Source organism: Prionailurus bengalensis, chromosome E1 (assembly GCF_016509475.1).
Source record: "Prionailurus bengalensis isolate Pbe53 chromosome E1, Fcat_Pben_1.1_paternal_pri, whole genome shotgun sequence".
In the NCBI taxonomy this organism is placed as follows: Eukaryota; Metazoa; Chordata; class Mammalia; order Carnivora; family Felidae; genus Prionailurus; species Prionailurus bengalensis.
Window position 1 is genome coordinate 7,406,367 of NC_057347.1, and position 20,897 is coordinate 7,427,263.

Here is a 20,897-nt window from a genome sequence, read left to right on the forward strand (position 1 = left end):
CCATCGGTTAGTTATTCTGAGAACAAGCAACTACTCTACTTCCTTTCTTTACCATTAAGCTGATGAGTGTCGCTCCTCCCAAATTCCATTCCTGCAAGAACAGGCATGGGGGTTTGGTAGGATGGCCTACCCAGCATGCTGTCATTTAGTGGAGTTGAGGGATCTTCATCCTGATCCTGCCCAGTCTGGATTGGACGCGATCCTCTGAGCTATTACGGGCTCTGTCTCCAACATGGGTCCATGGGCTTGCTTCCCAGCTGCTTCCATAGGGAAGCCTGTCTTCCCCCCAGCCTTTCACCCTAAAGAGCCTTTAGGGAACAAAGCCCACTGCCCCCTCCTAAAAGAAAGGAAGAATGGGACCTTGAGAATATTGGTCATGATAGAAAAGCCCAGAAGCTTTCCTCAGCCTATATTCATACAGCACAGTACAGAATGCATGCGGAACAGCACAGTTTTAGGCCAAGGGAACAGAAATCCCTTCGTTTGATGGAATTCTGCAGAAGAAGGAATTCGGCCACAGGGAAGTCAAGTTTAAGTTCACTCATCAATGTCAAAGCCAGGACTAGATCCTGGGCTTCTCAACTCCACAGCGGTTGGTTTTGGGGTTTTGTTTTGTTTTTTTTTATGTTTATTTTTGAGAGAGAGCGCGCAAGCACGGGAAGGGCAGAGGGACAGGGGGACAGAGGACCTGAAGCAGGCTCCATGCTGACGGCAGAGAGCCCGATGTGGGGCTCCACTCACGAACCCGTGAGACTGTGACCTGAGAGCTAAAGTAGGACGCTTTACAGACTGAGCCACCCAGGGAAGTGACGCTTAGTTTACTAAGTAAGCCATCCAGGTGCCCCTGTTTTGTAAATGGTCAGATGCTTAACTGACCGGCGTCTTAATACGTTAATTCCGTTGGGACACATTCGTGCTTTCAAAACAAGTCTGACCGCAGAACTGACTGTATTCTCTTTCTAACAAGTAAATAAGCTTTAATAGGAGCTAATGAAACATTTGTAATACATTCGTCTACACACTCCGCAGGGTCTCAGAACACCGAGTCCCATGAACTAAGAATAAATAGATGTGAGTCTGCCTGGCACCCAGTAGGCAAAAGCAGCAACAGATGACTTAATAGTTCGCTCTGCAAAGAAGTTGTGTTAGATCAGTGTTTTGGAGACATCTCTCAAAAGCACTACTTGATGATTAGAATAGCTATGAAGCTGTTTTGAGAAACTTCCGTCTATCAGATAAGAATTGGACTAGATGACCCAGAGGTCATTCCCAATGCTAATGATGAGATTTTTTGAGAGGGTGCTGTTTTTCTCTTAATGTAACAAGGTATTTATTTTTGGATGAAGAGTAAAGGAGTTCACGTCCCAAAGGGCTGAGATTTAGTACAGGCTCCATAAATTCCAAACAGGAACTGAATATAACAACAGTAAATCCAATCACGCCATTCTGAGCCTAAATATTTCACATTTTGCAAACAAAAAAAAAGCCCCCAAAATAACATTTAGAATACATTTCGTGTTTTGTTGGGGCGGCATCTTAAACAACCGCAAACATGTGAAACATGTCTTGTCTCTGTCATTTTTATATGAACATATGCCGTGAAATAGTCCAAATTACTTTCTTCTGATTATGGAAGACACTTCTTTCCTTCGACTGCTGTCTTACCATCTCTGTGCCGATAGAACAGAATCCACAGACTCAATCCTTTTCACTTCCTGAATGTCACCGGAGAACAATATCAAGTTTTCCTCTGATTTTAAAATTACCTTGACTTCAGCAAATACACAAAAAGGCCTTTCCTGGGAAACAGTTTGTCTGACTGGACACTTCCTTTTTTTCTGATGGATGTTATAAAAGGGGAAGCGACTCATTTGGCAAAGTATAGTACATCATTAGTCAGATCTGAGTTCAATAGTTCAGATTTTTAGAGGCCTTGGGGAGGAAGAAAAAGAACTTTCTGTTTTCAAGGAAAATGATGTTGCCCAAGCCTTCACCACTAAGCTAACATATTCTACAAAATTCTGATAAGCATATAGAAGTCGGATGTCCAGATCAATATACTGAAATTGCTTACACATCTGATTACTTTCCAATTTTTAATGACTTCCTGTTTTGAAGGGCAATGATTTCACCCAAACCTTTCAAATGATGCTGGCATATTATGATAACGGGTATACATAATTCACACGTTCAAGCCAATATACTAATAGAGTTGTCTAAATGAACTATTACTTATTTGATTTTTTTTTTTAATTTTTTAATGTTTATTCATTTTGAGAGAGAGAGAAAGAGCTTGAGCAGGGGAGGGGCAGAGAGAGAGAGGCAGAGGGAGTGATAGAATCCCAAGCAGGCTCTGTGCTGCCAGAGCAGAGCCAGATGCGGGGCTCGAACCCACAAACTGTGAGATCGGGACCTGAGCCGAACTCAAAAGTCAGATGCTTAACCGACTGAGCCAGCCAGCCCTTCCTATTTGATTTTCTTATACATGCAGGTGAAACATGCTTGTGAAAACAGAGCCAAACTATAATTTACCCATTTGAGGTAGTTTGCTACACAATCAAGGGGTTACACGCGGAAGCTTCAACGTCCCACGGATTTCTAAGCATTTTCTAACAATCATCTTTTACACTTACAGAGCACTGCTCCCACAATATATCATTTGATTAACAATTTTTATGCTTCCTCCCCCTGAGAAATCAATCATCTATTATCAGAAACAGTATCTGAGACACCAGCCATGTTTCTGAACGCCTTACTTTTTTTTTTTTTTTTTTAATTTTTTTTTCAATGTTTATTTATTTTTGGGACAGAGAGAGACAGAGCATGAGCAGGGGAGGGGCAGAGAGAGAGGGAGACACAGAATCGGAAGCAGGCTCCAGGCTCTGAGCCATCAGCCCAGAGCCCGATGCGGGGCTCGAACTCACGGACCGCGAGATCGTGACCTGGCTGAAGTCAGACGCTTAACCGGCTGCGCCACCCAGGCGCCCCATGAACGCCTTACTTTTTTAAGCTAGCATCTCCACGTAGAGTGACCCCGGGCACGCGCTCTGATGATGTGTAAAGAGACCGCACAGTTCGTGAGATTCTGCCATTTGCTCATCTTTCTAGAAGCGGATGATTTAAATTCCTACGAAAGACAGCACAGCCATTCGGCATCCAGAAACAGGGGGACACGTTTCTTTTCAAAAAAGAGCGAGGGAGGGGAAAAAATTATGGTGGAAACTGAAAAGGCAATACATTGAGGGTCTCGGGAAATTTACTGGAAACCCATGGCTGCAGGGAAAAAGCGTGTGATCGGGGCCACAGACACAGAGGGGCAGGAACGACATTTCTGCAGCTGAGAACTTCAGGACGCCAAAGCGTCTCCAGAGGCTTCTGCTGGAAATGCCAAGGTTGGCCATGCACAAGGCCTGTGTCTGCTTTTGCATCCCGCTCCGCTTGGTGGCGGTCCCTTCGCCCGGTGGCTGGTGGCCCTCCGAAGCATCTGGCCAGTGCTGCTTTTTCTTTCATTTTCCCTCCTGGGTCTCTACGTTCTCCTCTGCTGTCATTATGCAGGGTGTCTGGACACCCAAAGAAAACGCTGTCACGTTCTGTCACATACATGCAGAGGCCACATATGGTGGCTGGCTTTATCTCAATCAGGATACTAGACGTGTAAAGATTTCATGCAGGTCTCTGTTTCGACTCGAGCCCCCTAGCTCATTTCATCGTTTTCTCCTCTGGGCTCTGTACCCTCTCCCCTCTAGGGAGAGAGGAAAGGATCAGTAGCAGAGTAAGGAACGTCTGATCCTTGGTGTTCATAGTGAAGAAGTGAGAGGTCACTTATTTTATGGTTGAAACTTAAGAAAAAAAATTTTCAGTGCTGATGACAGAAGAAGAAAACACAATGCAGTTAAATTTCTGCCTTTTCTCATGGAACTTCCAAGCGAGTGTTCAAAAGATGAATGCTCTTCTTTTTTTAAGGTTTATTTATTATCGAGAGAGTGCAACCAGGGAGGGGCAGAGAGAGAGAGAGAGAGGCAGAGGATCCGAAGTGGGCTCTGATGGGCTCTGAGCTGACAGCAGCGAGCCCGATGGGGGGCTTGAACTCATGCACCGCGAAAGATCCATGACCCGAGGTGAAGTTGGATGCTCAACCGACTGAGCCCCCCCAGGTGCCCCAAAAGATAAACGCTCTTAAGGCAAGTTAATTTTCCTTCGCACACTTGCAGGGGAATTTAGGATAGGCTGGTGCAGCGTTGCCTTGAAAACTGGCTAAAGTTTTCAAGAAAACAGGCATAGCAGACACTACTTGTGTTTGATAATTAATGCTGAAAGCCTTAAGCATCCAGTAAAAAAAAAAAAAGTCCTAGCTAAAGCCCTCTGATTAAAAAAAAAAAAACAAAAAAAAACCTCTCAATCAAGTCACTGCACATTACTAATCACATTGGTGCAGAAAGCAGGTTGTACAAATGCAATAACCCAGATAAAAGCCCACTAAACACGTTTTAAGCCCCCCTTTCACACAAGGCAGTTTTATCTACATGGATGACCCACTATAATGGTCATAAAGCATGTTTGAAGACCCCACTGGTTGACCCCGGTCCAGGCAAGAAGAGGGAGACAGACACACGGGGGACGTTCATTTACATTCCCTGTGTATTTCTAATTTTTTTTAACGTTTTTATTTATTTTTGATAGAGAGAGACAGAGCATGAACGGGGGAGGGTCAGAGAGAGAGAGAGGGAGACACAGAATCTGAAGCAGGCTCCAGGCTCCGAGCTGTCAGCACAGAGCCCGACACGGGGCTCGAACTCACAAATCGTGAGATCATGACCTGAGCTGAAGTCGGACACTTAATGGACTGAGCCACCCAGGTGCCCCCCACTTTTTTTATACAACATTTGATAACACTGACCTTAAAACTTTTCCCCTCTGCCGCCAACATTTTATTATAAAAATTTTCAACAGCAAAAACTGGAAGGAATTGTACAAAACAAAACACCCTTTGCCCACCAGCTAAATGCTCAATCTGTATTTTCCTTAAAAGTCGTAAGAGACTCTTGAGTATGGAGAACAGACTGAGGCATACTGGAGGGGTACTGGGGGGAGGGATGGGCTAAATGGGTGATGGGCGTTAAGGAGGGCACCTGCTGGGATGAGCTTTGGGTGTTATTTGTAAATGATGAATCACCAAATTCTACGCCCAAAACCAATACTGCACTGTATGTTAACTAAATTGAATTTAAATTAAAAAAAGAATCTAGGGGCGCCTGGATGGTTCAGTTGGTTAAGTGTCTGACTTCCACTCAGGTCACGATCGGTTCACGAGTTCAAGCTGTACATGGGGCTCTGTGCTGACAGCTCAGAGCCCGGAGCCTTCTTGGGATTCTGTGTCTCCCTCTCTCTCTGCCCCTCCTCCGATTGTGCGCTGTCTCTCTCTCTCTTTCTCTCAAAAGTAAATAAAGATTAAAAAAAAATTTTTTTTAAGAATCTCTATTTGTATTACCACATTACCTATCCATCCCTCCATCCAATTCATCCTCTCTTTTTTACCGTGTTCCAAAATAAATGATAAACATGAGTCCTGTTCCCTCTAAACACTTCTACATGTATGACATAAACTATAGAAACTATATTTCTTTGGGGCAAAAATATAAACGTGTTTTCCTGGTCCCGCTCTCTTCTCCCCCCTTCCTTCCGTCTGCCACACTGTCACGTCTCAGCTTTGTGACAGCGGGCAAAATCTCAACAATCATGCCTTACATGCTCCCAAGCCTGACCTCACTCACGAGCTCCAGCTTACCCCAAAAGCCCTTTCCATTTCACGCCTAAGACACGTCTAAGTTGTTTGTTCTCGATGGTGCCTGGTGTTTCCGTGCTCCCTACCACAGTCACAGTTATTGATAAATAAACCTGAGCTAGCAATCTTCAAAGATTCTCCAATTTCTCCTGCCTCCCTCATGCCTAGAATTCCACGGGAAGTTTTGTAATTCTTACTACCAAAACTTCTAGCAAATCTTTCTCCCACTTACCCACGCCCACTGCTGTGCTCCAGTTCAAGCCTCCCTCATCCATCTTCTAGACTCTGAGACAGCCACGCAGCTCGGTCTACCTGTTCTAGGCCTCTTATGCCACCTGGGATTAGATGTCCACAGCAGAACCAAAGGCGGTCTGTAGGATCAGTCCTCTGCTGAAAGCCTTCACTGCCCTCTCCCCCCACCCCGGCCCGGCTTCCAGAGCTATGCCGTCCAATATGGTGGCCACTGGCCTCACGGGGCCATTCAAACTGTATGACATGTGGCTAGTCAGAATGGAGATGCATTGCAAGCATAAAACGTGTAGATTTGGAAGATGCTGCATGAAAAATGCAAAACGTCTCCTCGAGAATGTGTTTTTGATTATCTGTTGAAATCACTGTATTTCAGACGTACCGCCTTTCAGTCTAAATAGTTATTGGAATTAATTTCGCCCCTTCGGTCTTACTTTTTATAAGGTGGCCACTAGGAAATTTAAAATGACATATGTGGTTTCCATTATATTTCTATTGGACAGTGCTGATCTAGAAGAAAACCCCTCAAACATGCCACTTACTAACCCTCAAAACTCTTTCCCCGTGCTTGCTTCCCAACATGATGTCTCACCTCCCCTTCTACAAAGGCAACGTTGAATTAAACCACATAGTAGGATTGTTCCTCGTCATGGTGATCCATCAGGGGATAAGTATGACCTCCTTGTGTCCCCCGTGACTCCTTTCAAATGCTTCATAGAATGCCCAGGCATAACACAAAAGAGAAAATGGAGGTGCAAGGGAAAATCTATAAATGAATCACGCACTCAAGTACAAAGTCAAGGAAACCTCAAAATGGATTATTAAGATGCCCAAAGGCTGCTTTGATTTGTTTTCATAGGGTATCTCTTCCAAAATAGAATGCGTGTAGTTGAGCGTATAATCCCCTTGACATGAAATGCCACCATCCCGAACAAATCCGCAGATTTCAAAAAGTTCCCACAGGTCGCTGCCATGCTGTTCTGGGGTGGGGTGAACTATTCTGCTGTTACACAACCACAAGGAGGTCCTCTATCTGAGTCGTATCTCAAGTGCAAGGTTACTTCTACATCATGTGTTGAAGACGCCTGCAATAAATGTTGGGTGGGGGTACTCACCTGAGAGCAAGGTAAGTAAAGGAAGGGAAATCGGCATGTTTGAGGCCCTCAGCTTCCCCTAGAAGTCTTCAATCCATAGCCAGGGGGCCAAAAGCCTATTTTGCTAAATAAAGTTTTATTGGCACACGGCCCTGCCCATTCATTTACATATTGGCTAAAGCTGCTTTTCTGTTACAGAAGTAGCACTGAATAGTTGAGACCTGAGAGCCTAGAAAGCCTAAAATATTTACTACCAGGCCTTTTCCGGGGGGGGGTGGGGGGGGTGGGGGGGGAGGCTGACCTCTGGCCTAAGGGTCAGTTTTTCTTTACACCAATAAAGAGGGGCGCCTGGGTGGCTCAGTCGGTTAAGCGTCCAACTTCAGCTCAGGTCATGATCTCGCGGTCGGTGAGTTCACGATCTCGCGAGATCTCGAGTGATCTCGCGTGAGTTCGAGCCCCGCGTCAGGCTCTGGGCTGATGGTTCAGAGCCTGGAGCCTGTTTCTGATTCTGTGTCTCCCTCTCTCTCTGCCCCTCCCCCATTCATGCTCCGTGTCTGTCTCTCTCTCTCTCTCTCTCTCTCTGTCAAAAATAAATAAACATTAAAATAAAAAAATTAAAAAAAAATAATAAACCAATAAAGAATGTCTTAGGCAGAAGGAGAGCTTCCGGCCCTGGAGATACAAGGTTGAAAAACACAGAGATGATGAATCTGCAGCCTGGAACACTCCCATTCAGTTTCTCGAGGAACCCCGAAAACACATTCTTTTTGGACTTTTCAAACAGGACTTCAGTTCACACTCGTCAGGATTTTTCAATTATTTTTTTTTTACGTCGGGGGCCACTGTTAACAAATACTCTGGCCTTCACCACAGACCAGAGGCTACGTTTCACCTTCAGATGAGACTGAGTTGCTTCACCCACGCAGAATTTTGTTTTTAGCATTGCTTCGGGTTTTTCATTATGATTAAATTATTTCCCAGTATTTTTTTTTTTTTAATCAAGAGTCCAAGATTCTTTTGAAACATCCGAGGGCATGGCCATAATGAGTCTACTTTCTTACTTGGTAATAACAATGAGCTAGAGCTGAGAAGTAATTTCTTCAATGCTTAGTTCAATGCAACTCACCACCCTTTGCCACAGGGCAAATGCACCTGAAAATCCCAAGAATTTCCACCACCCCATCACAGGCATTAGCTCCCCATGACTTCCCCCCCAAGATAAATATAAAACAGATCCAATTTGTTTTGTTTCCATCATTAAACCCTCCCAGGGCATTCTAGTAGACCCGCTGGGTTGGGGGTAGGGCTTTTTTAACAGATACTTTTGTAATCCCAAATCCTCCCACACTAAGAAGAAAGAGTGAGAGCTCATTAGAAAGAAAAACAAGTAGCTTTTATTTCTTTAAAAAAAAAAAAAAAAAGCAACCACAGCGTTTGATGAAAGAAACTACAGGAATAATTAGAGTCCGCCAGGAAATTAAAAAAAAAAAAAAATCAAAAAAACAGACGACAGATTTTGTTTACTGAAAAGCTTTGCTGGGGAAACTTCATCTCTGCAGCATCATCCTACAGCCAGAGCTTTCCAAACCATCAACACAGCAAACGGGGCCTCGGTCTGGAAAGGTGAGGAAGCCCAATGTTTAGCTCCAAGGACGTCACTTTAGTTAACTGCTTAATCCAGTTCTCTCTTTATAAACACCTGAACTTCGTGAGAATCTATAAAGATTTATGACAGCCCCAAACACACCGTTTTTGACTCTGTCCTCCTGCCCAGCTTGGTACTTTTGTTACTTCTTATTGAAAGGAGAGATCGACTCCAAGTAAAAACGCTGAAACAGGGAAAAGGATTTTTATTCCCATAATCTGATTGATTACTTCCTACTCTGAGCACTCAGGAGAGAAAAAGCAAACTAGAGAAGAGAAGAGAAGAGAAAAAAGAAAAGAAAGAAAGCAAACGTTTACCTGTCTGTACTTGGATGTCCCCCACTAATCTTCTACAAGCAGGCAACGTCCATAAAACACAAGTTACTGACGAGAACCCACAGGCCAGCCGTGCTAGCTGGGTCCCCTAATCCATATGCATCAAAATATGGGGGAAGACATCTGAGATGAAAAGCAGACATTTAAAGATGTCCTGACCGCTGACTCAGGTGAATTCGATGCTTTAATTCACCCATTCTGGGAGGAGGAAAAAAAAAAAAAAATCTGTGACTTGTTCCATTCTCTGGAATATTTTTAATAGTTTCTGTCATTGTTGCAAAACTTCCCAAGTGGAATTTTTATCATTTGGAGTCTGTCATTTTATTCTGCAGAATTCTACCCTGGGAATTAGAACCCCTGGGTTCCTATTTAGCTGAACCTTGAGCGAGGCACCTCGCTTTCTCCATAAACCAAAGACCATCTCAATCTCTCGGATACCATCGAACGCCAGCATCCTTCAGAGTTTATGATCCTATCTGGCTCGAACCAATGGAAATGTGAATCAGCAACCATGTCTTACGCAGCAATGAATGACCTGACCACTACAGCAAAGGGCCTGGGGACTGATAACGACCAGCTGCCAGGAAAGCAATTAGATGACGGTTATTGACGACAACGATAACGAAGACGGACAGGGCAGTGCTGTGGGGTAACAACTGGGCTGTGCCCTGACTGGGAGGACTAGCATACCTCAAAGAATTAAAAAAGGAATGTCAATCAAAAGACGCACGCACAGAAGAGTGAGAGAGCTGGGCTTCGGCAGTGACACAGCCACGTCCGGGGGAGGGGGTGCCTGCAGGGAAACAGAGCAAGGCACCGCTTGGTAACGCCAGCAACTGGGCACTGCCACCAGCTCGGCTGGGCCCCAATTTCTAGGAGCAGGGAGAAGCCTTCTGACTGTGTTTCCGACAGTATTTTGGCTTTCCCACACGGCAGGGTAGGACGAAACTGGCTCATTGGGGCCACGTAATAGTTGAGAGTTGTTTTCACGGATACTGGTCGTTTTTAGTGGATGGGGAGAAAAATCCACTGAATGGCCCAGGATGTTTTTTGTTTTGTTTTGTTTTAACGTTTATTTTTGAGAGAGAGAGAGAGAGAGAGAGGAGACACAGAATCCAAAGCAGGTGCCAGGCTCTGAGCTGTCAACGCAGAACCCAACACGGGGCTGGAACTCGTGAACCGGGAGATCGTGACCTGAGCCAAAATCAAGAGTTGGACGCTTAACCGAATGAAACACCCCGGCGCCCCCAGGACTTCATATATGCTCAATAAGATGAATACTGTGATCAAATTACTTTTTAAAAAGAGAGAGGGAGAAAGAGAAGCCGAGAAAAAACACAAGTGGTTTTAAGTTATTCCATACAGGCTAACACTCACAAGGATATATAATTACCCTTAAAAGTTTACTTTTTCAACTATGCTGATGCATTGCCCAGTCTTTTTTTTTTTTTTAATTTTTTTGAAAGAGAGAGAGAGAAAGGTAGGGGCAGAGAGAGAGGGAGAGAGAGTATCCCAAGCAGACTCTGCACTGTCAGCACAGAGCCCGATGCAGGGCTCAAACTCACGAACCGTGAGATCATGACCTGAGCTGAAATCGAGTCGGACCCTTCACCACCCGAGCCACCCAGGTGCCCCTACATCGTCCAGTTTGGAGCAGCCTTGACCCACAAGCTGTGAGCCACTGATGGCTTGCTGTCTGGGCAGGAACCACACAGAGCAATCCTGAGAACATGACAGATTACCCCAGTGGCAAAGCAGTGACACGCGGGAGGTAGACAGACCCAGATCCAGCACTGGTCCACCATTCACTTGGCTAAAAGACCTTGGGCAAGTTACTTCACCTTTCCTGGGTCTCTGTTTCCTGATCTCTAAAAAGCAAACAGTGACATGATCTACCCAATATTAGTCACCACATTAATAAAATATTCAGACTACACACAGCAGACCATTCAGCAACAGGGTGAAGCCGCACCCCAAGTGGCTATGGTTACCTTTCGTCTAAAATGATACATCATCCATGGGGAGCTCGGGTGGCTCAGTCGGTTAAGCGCCCGACCTCGGCTCAGGTCATGATCTTGAGGTTCGTGAGTTGGAGCCCCCATCGGGCTCTGTGCTGAGAGCTCGGAGCCTGGAGCCTGCTCAGATTCTGTGTCTCCCTCTCTCTCTCTGTCTTACCCCCCTCTCACACTGTCTCTCAATAAGTGAATAAATATTTGAAAATTTTTTTTAGCAATAGATCATCCAGACAGAAAATCACAGAGGGAACAAACACTGACTTGTGCGACACTTTAGACCAGATGGACCTCACAGATACACGCAGACCATTATACCCAACAGCACCAGAAACACACATTGCATCTCTAGGACACGTAGAACATTCTCCAGGACAGATCACCTGCCGCTCCACAGAACAAGTATCAACAAATTTAGGAAGACTGAAACCCTATCAAGTATCTTTCCCGACCAAATCACATGAAACCAGCAGGTAATAACAAGAGGCAAACTGCTAACCTCACAAATATGTGGAGATTGAACAACGTGCTCCTAAAACAGATTTAAGAGGGACGTTTATAGCCACAAACGCCTAACTAACTACCCTGGAAAAAAAAGAAAGCTCTCAAATGAGCAACCTAACTTGACATCTCAAGGAACTAGAAAAAACCCACTTAAGCCCAAAGTTAGTAGAAGAAAGGGAGTAACAAAGATCAGAGCAGAAATAAATGACAGAGAGACTAAAATGATATATTTCATCAGGGTTCAAATATTTTGCTATTTAAAAAATTTAAAAAAAGTTTCAAGATGGGGCATCTGGGTGGCTCAGTCGGTTAAGCAGCCGACTTCGGCTCAGGTCATGATCTCTCAGTTTGTGAGTTTGAGCCCTTCGTCAGGCTCTGTGCTGACAGCTTAGAGCCTGGAGCCTGCTTCAGATTCTGTCTCTGTCTCTCTCTCTCTGCCCCTCCCCGACTCACACTCTGTCTCTGTCTCTCAAAAAAAATGAATACACGTTAAAAAATTTTTTTTCAAAGTTCAAGATGCATAAAGAAAAGCATATGCAACTGAGATGGAAAAAAGCCAAACAAGTAAGGAATTAAACCACAAAAATTATTTTATCTACATCAGCATGAGTAGCCTGTCCTTTGCACAAAACAGGCTCGTAAAACTGATCCGATAAAGATAAGTGAGGGATGATTAAAAGGAAACACTAAGTTCTTGAGATGCAGTCGAGGCTGTTTTGTTTTGCTTAAGTCAAAACGTAACGTGGATAAAACTATTTTTACAGTTGTTAAAAATATCAGAGGAAACGTTTCGAAGGAGATTTTCATTACTGTGTCAAACCAGAATCTCAGACGCACAACTGTGTGTTAAAAACAGAAGCAAAGGGGCGCCTGGGTGGCGCAGTCGGTTAGGCGTCCGACTTCAGCCAGGTCACGATCTCGCGGTCCGGGAGTTCGAGCCCCGCGTCAGGCTCTGGGCTGATGGCTCGGAGCCTGGAGCCTGTTTCCGATTCGGTGTCTCCTTCTCTCTCTGCCCCTCCCCCGTTCATGCTCTGTCTCTCTCTGTCCCAAAAATGAATAAACGTTGAAAAAAAAATTAAAAAAAAAAAAAAAAACAGAAGCAGAAAATGCCAGCCTGTCACCTGGGCTGGACATGGAGTCCAACGGACAGTGGCACCGGGCTCAGCAGCCCCGGCGGGAAGAACCACCCAGGACACCCTGGTCCGGGTTCTCCAGCACTCTAGAAGTTGGATTTTCTCCAATCCTTCCTCGTCCGTGAACTCTGTGGTCATTCCACGTCTGTTCTGCTCCAGTGGCTCGTCTCATAAGCCACTCACCAAAGCCAGTGTCTAAATCAAAGGCAGAAAGCACCAGGTCAAGCAAGCAGATAGAATAGGGAAGCTGGTCAAGAAAATGGGGGCTGTAGGGGCGCCTGGGTGGCTCAGTCGGTTGAGCGTCCGACTTCGGCTCAGGTCACGATCTCGCGGTCCGGGAGTTCGAGCCCCGCGTCGGGCTCTGGGCTGATGGCTCAGAGCCTGGATCCTGCTTCCGATTCTGTGTCTCCATCTCTCTCTGGCCCTCCCCCGTTCATGCTGTCTCTCTCTGTCTCAAAAATAAATAAAATGTTAAAAAAAAAATTAAAAAAAAAAGAAAATGGGGGCTGTGCTGTCACCTCAAGCCACGAGCCACAGTGCCATGGGTCCACCCCATAACCAGCTTTCTAACCCCCCACAACTGCTCCTCCTACATTGTAGCAAAAAAAAAAAAAAAAAAAAAAAAAAGAAACCCAGATGCCCCAGACGGATTTTCCTCTGACCCCTCCCCTTCAGTTGTGTTCTCAAAAACCTTGTCCTTTACATCCAAGTTTCTGCTCTCCGGCACGAGGATCCGGTCAGGGTGGGTGACTTTTCACGCCTTCTTCACTTTACATGTGCCAGCCATTAGAGAAAAAGAGAGAGAGAGAGAGAGAGAAACAAAACCGTCTCTGTGTCTGTTTCAGGGACAAGAGAGTAGGAGGGAGCCGTGAGCCAATTTTACTACGGAATAAGCCGAGAGAAAGGTCAGCACGTCTGGAAGCAACAGGTGCTGGCAGTGCAGGGGAGAAGCTGGCAGGGCTGTGCCGGGGGCCTTCGGAAGGAAAGAAGGAGGAAGGCACAAAAGGGAGCTGGCGTGCAAAGGAGTTGAAGCCTTTATCCCTGGATGCTGTCGGGCATCCTTTGGTTTTAGAGCAATTCGGGATGTTAAAACTGCTCCCCAATAATGGCACCGCAAAGCCTCAGATACCCCTCCACCCAGATCCCAAGGCGATCATCTTACAAGACTCTACGACGGGGATCAAAACTAGAAACTGATCTTGGTCTAATTCCACGAACGAAACCTAAAGACGCGCAATACTCCATTTCACCAGCTTTTGCACCAACTTTGTTCCTCCAACAGGATCTAATCAGGTCCCGCACTGTTTTTACTCACTGGTGAGGAGTCTCTGATCTGTGACAGTTTACCGGTCTTTGGTTTTCACCATCTTGACTTTATTTGTTTGAGAAAGAGAGAGAGAGCGAGCATGATCAGGGCAGGGGCAGAGAGAAGGAGAGAGAGAATCACAAGCGGGCTCCGCACGGTCAGCACAGAGCCCGACAACGGGGCTCGAACCCACAAACCGTGGGATCGTGACCTGAGCCGAAATCAAGAGTCATGATGCTTAACTGCCTGAGCCTTCCAGGCACCCCATGATCTTGATTACTTTTTTAAGAATACCTTTGGGGCACCCGGGTGGCTCAGTCACTTAAGTGTCCAACTGCGAGGCTCAGGTCATGATCTCGCGGTTCGCGAGTTCGAGTCCCAGGTCGGGCTCTGTGCTGACAGCTCAGAGCCTGGAGCCTGCTTCGGATTCTGTGTCTCCCTCTCTCTCTGCCCCTCCTCTGCCCACGGTCTGTGTCTCTCTGTCTCTCAATAATAAATAAACGTTAAAAAAATTAAAAAAAAAATACCGGTGGTCAGGGATTTACTTTGTAGCTACCCTGCCATTTGGGTTGGTCCAATGTTTTCTCATTAGACTGGGATTAGGGATTTGGGGGAAGAATACCCCCACAGGTGAGGTGCCCTCCTTGCTGCCACATACCGGGGGTGTGTGATCTCCACGTGATACAAGGCAGTGTTAACATTATCGCCTGGCTACACTTGGGGTCTGCCGATCTCTCCGCTCTAATGTTCCTATTTTTCCCCTCCCCCCTGCCTTACTTTCACCTGATCGCCACCCCTCTCCCCCCCCCCCCCCCCCCCCGCTTCCATCCTCCCCAGGCACTGGGCTGCAGTCACAGGAAGGGCTCTCCTGTTGGGACCCTGAAATCATCTTCCCGTGCAACTGTCCCTCATGGGCAGGATCTTCACGGTGTGTCTGTGGAATCGGGGTGAAACAGGCTTCTTCTGTGCGGTGCCTGTTCCTGGACAGCTCGGGGGAAGGAATACGCCTGCATCACTGCTGTAGAACTAAAATCATCTGGAAGTATTTTCATTTGAAGCTGGCTTACAGAAAGGGAGGGGGAAAAAAACACACTAACCAAACTAATCTGGGGCAGCAGGCATCCCGTTTCACTCATGCACGTTTCCAATATAAATCTCCTAATCACTTATATCTTGTTTCTCAGGTTTATTGTGAAGGCAAGTCTCTTTGATTCCTCTCCAAAGGATCAACCCCCTGCCTGAAAGGAGCGAGCTCAGGCAGACAGGCAAAAAAACACTGTTCAGCCACGCCCAACAGACCATCCTTGCTGTAAGATGCTACCTAAAGGCGACCGGCCCCCCCTTTCCCTAATCAAGACTGCACTTTACTCTCTGGTAAGGGAGGTTTTTCTCCCCAAGTTCAGCGGCTTGGGTCCCTTGCAGACTCTCCCTCCCACTAGGTGGCACCAGATGTCACCTTCAACGTGGGCTGCTCTCCACTGATTTTCTTTTTCGGCTGTGCAAGAGGGTCCCGCGCCTAACGGCAAGCACTAAATTTCACTCGTAATGAACGCTTCCTCTTTTCTGACACGCACGGTCATCTGACGGGTTCTGAAACAGGTCAACTCTGAACTGTTGGAATACGGTCCTCAAGTGATCACAGGGTCACAATGTTAACGGTCACGGCCATGGTACTCACGACCGCAGGAGCAGAGGCGAGCAACTGGGAAGAGGTTTCAGAGGGCCCTGAACGCAGCGCTGACCCAATTTCTAAGCTCTGGTTTCACATCAGTTTATCTACCAACTGGATCACTATCCCCCCCCACCCCCCGAGAGGGTTCAACTGTGTCCAGTTAGCGAATGTGCTATCAAACATTTTAAGATGTTCCTTCTACATGCCCGTAGTTACAATAGGACTCCCATTACATATTAAAGGCACAGATTTAATGATAAACCTCGTTTTCACCACTGTTAACTCATCCCCTCGGCAGAAACCAATTTTCCAAAAGCGTGGAGGCGGACATCACCGGGAAACGTACCAAGAGAGGACACTCTCTATCAGCCAAGTTACCATTACTTGGGTGGAAGAGGATGTCCCCTCCCCCAAGGGAAAGCGTTACGTGTGTGAAGTTCCCAATGGGGCCCGGCAATCTGTCCCATGGTAACTGCGATTTACAGTTGTTCGAATGCATCCCTTAGAGATGTGAGGCCCTTCGTTGTTAATATTGTAGCAACTCTGTGACAGTCTCCTCACAGTGTGAGCATCTGGTCTGTGGAAGGTCGGCCCCTGATGTCGTTAATTGCACAGGCTTATTGTTTTATTCCCATGACCCCTCCAAAATACAGACCTGGCATCTATTCTTTCCCGGGCCGATCAACAGACTTACGTAGAAGAGACAAATATTTTGGCCCCAGGGCTTTCTTTTTAAGTGGAGAGCAGATCATATCAAGGAGGAGTTTTCAATCCAAGAGAGTCATGCATCTCACATCGAATGTATCCACAAAACGCATCCGTACGTGATAAATCTCATTGTTCTAAACGAGTATTCACGCCCGCAAAGTATTCCAGTTCTGGGCTACACCACCTAAGTGTTTTTTGTTGCTGTTGTTTTTCATGCCTGGACTCAATCATCAAGAAGCTGTTCCGTATGCTGGCTGGCTGATCTTGTCCAGAAGCTCCTCCCCCAATTAATAACTTGTCTGTTACCAATTTCATCACCTTCCCTACCTACTAGGCGTCTGCTTTTGCACGTACGCGTGGACACACACACACACACACACACAAGAACTAGGCTGTCTGACTGGTACTGCTGGGGCAGTCTACTGGGATGCTAAGCCCAGAGTACAGACATTCAGCTAACAAATGACAACACTGTGGCTTCTCAGCCCCTGGGAACTATATGCGCCAGAGAAATTACATCCTCCCCCCTGTACACGTGCACCCTCAGCTCGCGGTCCAAAGCAACGTCTTCCTGCTTTCCTCCTACCCCACACCCCTTCTCAGCGCTCTTCGCTCCGATCTAAGGACAGAAGAGCCTCTCTGGACTTCAGTCCACATGACCTTGCATGGGTGGCCACAGACTTCGCAGCTCCCTTGGCTCGAATTTCATTTCCACCCCTTCACGCAGAAGGGGTGTGTGGCTCGGGAGGGGGGGAAATGGCACAGGGAGGTACTCTGCAGCTGCTCCCAGCTGCTGAGAAATGCCGGTTTCCCCTGATAGGAACCGAAAGTTCCTCTGTTCTGTCTGCCTCTTCAGGGGGACGTGAAAAACAAGGCACTGATCATGAGAGGCCAGAACACTTGAAATTTTGACGAAGCTGTGGTGGGGAGTGGGGGACGGGAGGGGGGAAGAACTCATTTCTACTAAACTACAAGCTGAGTGATCTTGGATCTTCCTGGATCCTGTAAGAGTACAATATTTTAGTGATATTCTTCTTCACTCAAATTATCCAGTTATTACTAAAAAAAACACATCACAGCGTAGGAAAGAAATATGCTCTAAGAGATTAGGTATGTCCAAACAGAAACTGAAGTGTTACGTATACGTACGTTCACAGTCCTTTAAACACTACATCCTTTAAATACTTTATAAATACGTATCTCTTATCTTACACACACACACACACACACACACACACACACACACAAACCGCATCTTGTTGGTGCAGAAATACACAGGGAGAGAGGGGGGGCCTCTTTATTCCATTCCAAGCTCACCTGCTCTTAAACTCCCAAAGTTTTAAAGCTAATAAAACAGTTCCCTACTTTCATTTACGAACCTGCCACCCCTATAATGGAAACGCAGACTGTTCGTTGCAAAGGATTGCTTTCCCATGACACGTAAGCCACAGACATTTGTTGTCCTGATATCATGTCTGCTAAATTAAGTAATGCGGAATGTTGTTTTAAACCCCATCAGGGTGGAGTTTCATCCCAGAACACTCCACTGAAGCCATTTTTTTAGAGATTTGCAGTAAAATTTCATTTTCTTGCCATCACTACAAATCTGTTCCCACGAAGAAACAGATTATACTATTCTCGGGGTGCAATTTACAAAGTACTTTATGTTTTCTCTCAGTGAGAGAAACTTACGAGATATCCTGGCCGGGGTGGTCTTAATTCTCAAACTCATTGTCCATGGTGTTTTTTTCCAACTTCCTAACAGGAACACACTTCTCCTTCTGTCACGACGGTAGGGGGCGCTGCCACAACGAACTATTATGGCCTACTGAGAGATTTCACCAGGCAAAAAAAACAAGGCTGGGTTTACAAGATTGTCCCATGTCAACGAGCATCTAAAAAATATCTTACAGGGTTTTTTTTTTCTTCCATAATTCACTTCAGGGCGCAAACACTGGAGTTTTCCTTCTGTTCATGTGTGGGGAGGAAGTGAGGTGGGGCGGTGGGGGGAGACAGAAGTATGTGATAGAAATCCCATATTACAAATTTGGGGCTGACTCCGGAAGGTCTCACCAAATCCCTAACTGTAAATATGGGCTAAACACAAAGCCGTAACATGCACTTAATATAGGTAAGTAGCATTCTGCGTAAGAGAATGTATATATATATATATATTTGTCTTCAATCTTTCTCATGAACATCACACTCGCAAGTTCAGAGACAAGATCAAAGAGAACTGTGGCAAAATTTCATTAACTAATCGCACGATCCTGGCTCCATAGGTGGAGGTTTTTTTTTTAATAAGATTTTTATACGTAATTGAGTTAAACTTAAATTTATGCATCCAATAAAACACCATTGCGAATGGTAAAACAAAGACATTACTCCAACACTTAGAAAATTAAATTCACCAAACCATGAAGTCTACTGTATTTTTGTAACCACCGTAAATTGCTTTACAGCACTCTTCTGCTGAAATAAACAATCCAAGGAGAGATTTACTTTACAGCGTGCATCTAGTTTCCAAAAGAGAGAGTGACCTAAAAGCTTACGGCTCTTTCTTTTGTTAATACTTGTGTTTCTAGTTACCTTGAAACCTTCCTTCTCTTACATGAGCTTAGAAAGATTCACGTAAAGTAAGATCCAGGTCTGTAGAGACACTGTGCCCTCAAGGACTCACTTCTGGAAGAAGAAACCATCCTACTTTGTGGAAACAAAGGCTACACAGCAATACGAAAATAAAGGGTTTTTAGGACTACATATTTCACCATATTTAATGGCACCTCAGAGTCAAAAGTTGTCTTAGGCGTTCCGCAAAGTTGGCTTGAAATGTGTTCACTCACAGCACCGTGCAAGGCCCGATTCAATGCAAACTGCTACAGATAAGAGTTTTAGGGGTCTTTAATCACTTCTTTCTTGTGTCCTTGATGGAAAAAACAGAGAAGTCTTTGTGCTAAAAAGAAGGACCTGTTGTTTCCAGATTCAACAGGTCATTTTTATAAGAACTTCCCAGAGGATACAACATAAATGTCAGAAACACAAGGGGATTTTTTAAGTGGCTGATGATTTTAAATGATATATATTCTATATTAAGGGAAGGTTGTTTGTTTTTCTTTCCAACAAATGGAAAGTTACTGTTTTGAAAGTGTTTAATGTTTGAACTTGACTTTTAAGACCAAATGTTTTCTCATGAGTTGGATTACTGTAAATTCGGCTCCCGAAATCAATCCGAGGGGTATGCATGACCCCTCAAGTAAATAAACTTGTCAGATCATGTTCATTTTTGTTTTGGAGATGAATTATTTACTTAGTGGACTTTTGAAATATATCTGAATTGTGTCATAACTTTTGTAATGTTGTTTCACTTAAAATAACAAAAAGAATGCATACTTAATGAAATAGATTACACTTTAAAAAATGAAAATTCTGGCCACACGATTTTTCCTTGTTCTCCGAGAAAAAAGAACATGCCAATATTTTATGGCAAACAAAATCCAGGTGACACTTGGATTTACTGGAGTTTGGCTGATTCTGTTATTAAAGGTGGTCTAAATTTGAGAAGACTGGCAAATTTAAGATTAAGATCTTAATCAGACCTGTTTCCTAAACTTTATTAGGAGAGTTGTTCACAATGTGACCAGTGTCATTCCCACCCCCCCACCCCCCCACCCGTCTTTCTTCTTAAAAAAAAAAAAAAAAAAATTGGCTACCTCATTTGTAAAGAGAAGTGCTTGAAGATCTTTAGAAAAGTTTCAGCCAGGCCCAAGACACAAGGTACTTTTTTTCCCCTTTAAATACAGAAAACACTTTCCAAAAGTCATTCCTCACTCCAAACAAAAGTTATTATCCAGGAAACCTTTCCTGCCCGGACATAGACCTAGATTTCCCGACTGCCTTAGCTTCTGGTTCTTGACACTTTTACTAAGTCTCCAGATTACTTACCACCTAGGACAGTGATCTGGCAAAGGGTCAAGGGAAATGAATGCCTGATGGCAAAGACCAAGCGTGAGCCGGGGGTTTGTTCGGCAGATAGAGAAGAAATAAAAACAGGCTTTCTTGGGAAAGGCACGGAGTAAACGACGTTGCCTAATAATTGATGAACAGGTTTCTAACTTAAGTACGCCCCCCCCCCCCTTTAGCCCACAACAGGGATACTTTCGCAGAGCAGAAGAAAAAGAGGAGGAAGATTGGCTGTTTGAGGGAAAGGAAATCCCAAAAACCAAAGAAAAAGTCATCAAGGCCAAAATGTCCCTCCCACCGCCCCTCTCAACACCTACCTCCCTGCAAACAGAAGGCAGGCACGGTGGGGAACGAGACCCCCGAACCCAAGAATTACTGATGACCTTCTGCCTTCTGCAGAAAATGGGGAGGGAGGTGAGTAGAGGGGTTCCCCCCCACCTCGCCCACCCGAAGCCCCGGCTGCCCCCCACCCCCCACCCCGGCGGCACCCGGAGCCA

General features: G+C 45.4%; 1 protein-coding gene across 1 annotated transcript in view; it reads right to left on the reverse strand.

The window, feature by feature from the left end:
* The window catches only part of HS3ST3A1 (heparan sulfate-glucosamine 3-sulfotransferase 3A1), a 101,853-nt gene that overhangs the window by 80,300 nt on the left and 656 nt on the right, over positions 1-20,897 (reverse strand). The window lies entirely within an intron of this gene.